The 6,437-nt window shown below is 33.8% G+C and overlaps 1 long non-coding RNA gene across 1 annotated transcript; it reads right to left on the reverse strand.

Moving 5' to 3' along the window:
* Nucleotides 1-479: 479 nt before the first annotated feature.
* Nucleotides 480-3,678, reverse strand: LOC133199639 (uncharacterized). The gene is made up of 2 exons (XR_009722808.1): nt 3,619-3,678; nt 480-1,433 (listed from the first exon to the last, which is right to left on the reverse strand). It is a non-coding gene; the product is annotated as an uncharacterized LOC133199639 (long non-coding RNA).
* Between the last annotated feature and the right edge of the window lie 2,759 nt (nt 3,679-6,437).

Here is a 6,437-nt window from a genome sequence, read left to right on the forward strand (position 1 = left end):
CCAAAATTTGGCCATTTCTGACAGATGGACTGTTTTTGTTATAAAAAATAACTTGCATGGTAAGAAATACAAGATTCGGAGTAATCTTTTAGCTTCTGTGAACAGACCGCTACGGAACATGTCACGTGACTGCCTAGACCAAGTGATTAGCGCATGGGCAGAACAATGAGAGATGTGCATTAAAATCGGAGAGGACTACTTTAAAAAATAATGAGCACTAAAACCTCATTTTATTTCTTTTAAAGAAGTAATTCAAGTAGTTCGTGAACTTTTTGATCATCCCTCGTACCATCATTATACAGTTGTTGACTGGGATAGAGGGAAACAGTCGATCTGTTGGACTGGAGTGCCAACTGTTGCCCAATGCCGTAGGCCACGGGCAACAGCTTGCACTCCGGTCCAACAGATCGACTGTTTCCCGAGACTCCAGTCAACAACTGTTTTGATATAAATTTAACAGAAAATAAACTACTTTGGGAGAGAGAGACTTTACGTGTATTAATCAACAATCATGAAAGGGATTGCCTTCGCACTTGAACAAAGGTTTTACAAATATTACATGTTAAACAAGAATCATAACAAACAGAGGCAATAAGCTAGAACATGTAGAAGAATAAAATTTACATTTCAATTCAACAATAAATTTGAACAAATCTACACATTTTAATTGTTAATGGTAACGTTACATCCATGAAAAGAAAACATTGATTTTGTGGAATTCACGTTAGGGATACTGATGCTCGTGTCCTGAAGATTTCCAAACATTGGGTTGTCAAGAAGGAGAGCAAGTTCTTGGTCGTTAACATCAACAATATCTGAAAGTACATGTGATTGGTCTGTGGCTGTGGAGGCAGGAACACTTGTCTGGACGTTAGTGATAGACTTCAGGGCTTCTCTATGTACAGTGACAGGTGCTAACTTCTTTGCCAGGGCGTCAGACATACTACACTTCTTGGCATCACTTAGCTTGGTTGATTAATGTTTAAGCTATTTTCTGATCTATGCTCAGATATGCCATTAATTTACAAAATCTGTATTTTTTCATATTTCTGAGGTTTTTTGAGTCCGCAATTGCAGAAATACAACATAATTTCGAAGAAAACCTTGTTTAGGAGTGTTTTTGGCAAGTTAACATTAAATACAGTGGCAGCTGTGTTTATCTGGACGCCATTTATCCAGACGCTTCACCATCCAGGCGATATTTTTTGGGAACCAATTTTTTCCACATTGTTTTGTCTTGTTAATCTGGAAAATCGCGTTCCGCATACGGACGGTCGATTTGTACTACAAAACGTAATAGTTCATTGAAAAATGACTCGTTTATCCGAACGGTAATTTTTCAAGAAACGACTTTTTCACAGTTATCTTGTAGTAGTGTTAATTGATGTAAAAACATTGGCCATGCAGTCAGTTTGAAGGCGGTTACCTGTGACCTACAAACAATAGCATCTATAATTAGTGTGTATTTACCCCAATTAAATCACACCTTAATGAAGCTCTAAAAATTAAGCTTACACTGTGCATTAATTAAATAATAATCCGTTCAAAATAATATTGCTAACCGTATATACATTGGTAAATTCATGAGAATTTTGGAGAGTTGTAAATAAAATGAACAATAAATTATGAGCAATTTTGTACTGCTATTCAGTGTTCGAAATTAGCGTCGGTCCGTCAGTCCTGCGCCGATGTACAAATGGAAGGACTCATGAATACTATTACTAAATCACCAGGGTCCTTGAAATAATTTTGGGCTGACGATGATTTACCGGGAAACAAGATAACGTCGATTGCATCTTCTCAGACCTTTCTGACAAGCTTGGAAAAACGCAGTTTTTTAACTGCTTGTCAGAAAGGACCAAGAAGCTGCGATTGAAATTGACGTATGTTGGTTTATGCATTTACATTAATTAACTTTTTTATCTTTCATGCATTTTGATTGGATATCTTAAACAAATTGACCAATGAGTGTCTTTAAAAAAAATTAGATTTGAGATGGGTAAAACTAGCTATTTTTATCAGATTGTATCATTTCTTCTTTTCATGTGCTTTTTAATTAAATACTGAAGATTTTTTTTTTTGCAATAGTATAAATTTACGCTTTATGTATACGGTTACAAACTTTCTGCGGAAATTTGTCCCAGTGTACTTAAAGCACATTTTATCAACACATATTGGCAATCTAAAAAACCTGCTTAATTTTCTACCCGCAGATTTTACGAACAGAAATTGTAATTCCGTAAAAGTTTGAGCCCGTGGAAAAATGTACTTTTACAGTAATATAAACACATTTTAAACTCGTTAGGTGTAACATATGACCAAGTTGGACTGAGTGACTTTTAATGTTTTACTGTTTCATATTGTTAATATAGTGTACTTTTGAGTTGTAGATACCCTTTGTTAACATGGTTAAATTGACATGTTTTATATGAACTGATAAACTTACCAAGATCATCAATAAAAGTTTATTTTTACAAAATATTTTAGGGTATTATTTTTGGGCCTACGCTGTCCTGGAAGGACTTGTGTAGTCCCTTTATCTGTTGGTCCTTTGGACCCCTAGAAAATAATTCTGAATTTCGAACACTGCTGCTATTTATCATGTTGATTGCGTTAGTTAAAACACGTTTCCATTTCTAGAAACGTAAAGGTATTTGAATCGCTTTTTTACCCAGAAGACAGTTTAGAAAGGTACATAAATAAAGAAATATCTTTCTTTTAAATGTACAACTGTATATAAACGTACATTACTTTAGAAAAGAAATATGAAACTGGCGTTACGTAAGGAAGTTGAATACGTTTTTCAAGGTATTGTTAAATTCAAACTTAAGAGTCTGTAGAAAAAATATTGATAATCATGAAGATATGGCTTGTGTTTACGTTGATTTTTTTAATACTTTCATTGACTGCACTCGTTTGAGTTATCTTGCAGCTTTCAGAATTTTATTGTAACCCTGTGTAATGAATATATGGGGTTAGTTTTAGTGATGGGACATCAGTTAATTTTCATAAACGATCATCGGTTGGAATCGGTTACCACTTCCGATGCGATTTACCGATTATAATCGGATTTCATAGTTTTGTATACAAAAAGCAGACTATTACAATTATTTCATATTATTTCTTTAACATGAATATATAAAATATATAATATATTATTTTCTTTGTTGTTTTGCTTCTTTTATACTTTCTAGGCCTAAAAAATTATGTTCGTTTCCTGTAACATTCCCAAAAAATCAAAGGTCCGTAGGTCGGGATTTTTTTTTTTTTGCTTATGAATAATGGGGTCAAACATCCCGGAACTGAATTATCCAGGTGTTATATTTTCAGTGGACACCCAACATGGCTGCCTAGCGGCAGAAAACGAACCTCAAAAGTTGTGGGGGGAATTGATTACTCTTTATATTTAAGGTAAATGTTGACTAAGTTGCATATATTACTGTATATCTCAAATAAAAGATACAATTTAATATTTTTGGAATAAAAAGAATCAGCTGATTGATCAAACCAAAGAGCAAATACAGATTTGGCAGAAAAAAAATCCACCCAGGGGTAAATTGAATGGGTCGGTTGGGTTACAGGAAACAAAATAATTTTTTTTAGGCCCTGTATATGCACCTTTCGGTTCTTAATCACCTCTGCTTCGTGCTAGTTGGCTAGTATCAGGTGCAAACGCCATTTTCTTTCATTAAGAAGAAATAAATTTTAAACCAGAAATGGATAATTCCGGAATGCATTGTATTAGAAGTATGTTTCTGATGATCGATTATGAAAAATATAATTGATCATTGGAATCTGTAGCATTTTCGATGTTTTATGATTATTGGTACAACACTAGTTAGTTTATATTTGAACATTTTCAATGATGATGTTGAACAGTTCTGTCATATCATATGAACTTCAATAATTTTAATATATGGCGAAATAAAAAAAACGGTAGATCAAAATTTGCTCAGCCCATGAAGTCACATACCAAGGAAAAGGTGAATAAAATTCAATGTGTTTAAAAAGGAGGTCTCTGCATAAAATTGTCTATCCATTTTTTATTGTGTAAATTACGTCATTTTAATACATTTTTTCCTTCTTTTAAAACTATAAAATAAAAAGCAATAAACCAAAATATTAAAGTCTCTTTGCTTTGCCGTCACATTTAATACAAGAATTCAATGTGCATATATATATATATACACATGCTTGGAGAGAGTTTTTTGAGAGGTGATTCAATTATCTGGATGATTCATTTATCCAGATGATTTCGTTGGGGAAAGAGGTGTCTGGATAAACGAAGCGCCACTGTACACTGCTGGAGTACAAAGTCTCCAAGTTCTTTTCACTGATAACTTCTTTGTGTTTAACTTCTCCCAACCCTTCCCTTTTTATCTGCACCATAGCAGCAAAAAAGACATCGTTTGCAGTCTTAAATCGAGGATCATTGATTATATCAATGCCGTGAGACTTTTCAAATGATTTCTGCAAACCATATTGGATAGAAATCATGGTTGTTTTTTTTTTTGGCGATCATGCTCCCATCCTTCTTCCGAGTGGTACAATAGAATTTCCTCAATATGTCTATCAATTCTTCGGATGATTTATCCCGAAGAAGAGGTAGCGATAAGTCCAGAGTCACCAGATATTCGCTTCAAGAATATTTTCAGCCAAATTTCACAACATTTTTTGTATTTTTACTGTCTCTACTTTCAAGTATCGCCTGGATCGGCACTCCTCGGCTGATTACATTTAACTCAAGGTTACCTGAATCAGCCGAGGTATGCTGAATGAGGAAAAGATAACTCAATTTAGTGCCATTTGATGTCAACGGGCAAAAGTCTTTTTTAACAGTCTATTTTAACAGTTCCTGGACCGACAGTCGGGGAAAACAGTCCAACTGTTGGACTTTTTAAAGTAAGAAATTATATAGGGACTGTTTATTAGGGGTATAACAAGTTAAAATATAGTTATCCATGAATGTAGTATTTATGTACTGAAAGAATTGGTACTGAAAGAAGTTCGATCCCCCCCCACCCCCACCCCACCCCCAATGAAATAGGATTTTCGGCTTTGGACAATTTTCAATTCAATTTTCCTTTTTTTTTTCCTTGGTTGTCAAGATTTTTACAAGTTTGAATTTTTTTTCCTCTTTCAATTAGCCCCCCCCCCTTTCAATTTGCTTCCGACATCTATGTTGGAAGTTTTCTTTTGATATGATACATTCTTGAATATGGGTACGTATTGATATATGAATATTTTATATCATAATAACAATAGTCTTGTGCATTTGACTCAGATGAGCTATTTATACTTACCAATGGTCAGAATTCCAGGGTTTTTTTAGGGGTTGTAGGGGGCCTGTAATAGGCCCCATTCCCAATGGTAAAAAGTGTGTGTTTTTCCCAATTTCATTGAAGAAAATTTCCAAAAGACAATTTGAAACATGACATTAATGTTATTCTAAATATGATAGAAAAAAATTAAACTTAAAATTAAATAAAACTTCATACCAGCAAACAATTAAGTGAAGCTGATTTTCAGTAAAGATTTATTGAATGTAAATTAGTCAATAAATGCATTGCAAATCAAAAAATGGCTCCTATTTGAATTTATCTCGAAAAATGTGAATTATGATATTTTTCCCAATTTTAACTAAATGACGCTATTTTTTCCCAAATGGAAAGGCCCAGGCCCTTGATTTTAAGACCTAAAAAAAAAACCCTGGAATTTTAATGGTTTGCAGGTCATCATTCACACATTAACAAGAGGCCCAAGGGCCTTAACGGTCACCTGAGTACAATACAACAATTTAGAAGATCCATAAACTGATAAATGAAGCTTTGTTGCCCAAAAGCAAAAAAATTGAATGATAAGCATTAACAAAACTAGAACTGTCCAAAAGGGACAAATACCCCCCGCTGGGTTTTTCAGAGAAAGTACCAAATCACTAATGTTTTCTAGATGTGAGAGGTGTTCACAATTTCCTTAAACATTTACAGTGAAAATTTAATTACTCATTATATATTTTTATACGTCCGTCTTACGACGGGACGTATTATGTTATAGCGTTCATGTTTGTCCATCCGTTAGCTTTTTCATGTCCGGCTCATAACTTTAATACTATTAGGCCTAGAATTATCAAACTTTGTCAGCTGATACATCTAGGGTAGAAGGTGTGTTGCACATTAAAACTAGGTCACTCTGACCTTTAATAAAGACGCTATGGCCAGATATGGAAAAATCATAACTAGAAAACCATTAGACTTAGAATCAAAAAACTATGTCTTTTAACTTTTAAATTACACAGTCCCAAAAGATGTCAGAGTATTGCAGTATCTTTATTAAAAAAGTGTTAAATCAAGAAAATACTAGTCTTATTTTTTTTCATTATGTTCTTTACAGCAATCTGTAACAACAAAAATTCCACTTCTCCCATGGGTGTAATGATC

This window comes from Saccostrea echinata, unplaced genomic scaffold, assembly GCF_033153115.1.
Source record: "Saccostrea echinata isolate AGI-Se365-2 ecotype Australia unplaced genomic scaffold, CSIRO_AGI_Sech_v1 ptg000002l, whole genome shotgun sequence".
Lineage (NCBI taxonomy): Eukaryota > Metazoa > Mollusca > Bivalvia > Ostreida > Ostreidae > Saccostrea > Saccostrea echinata.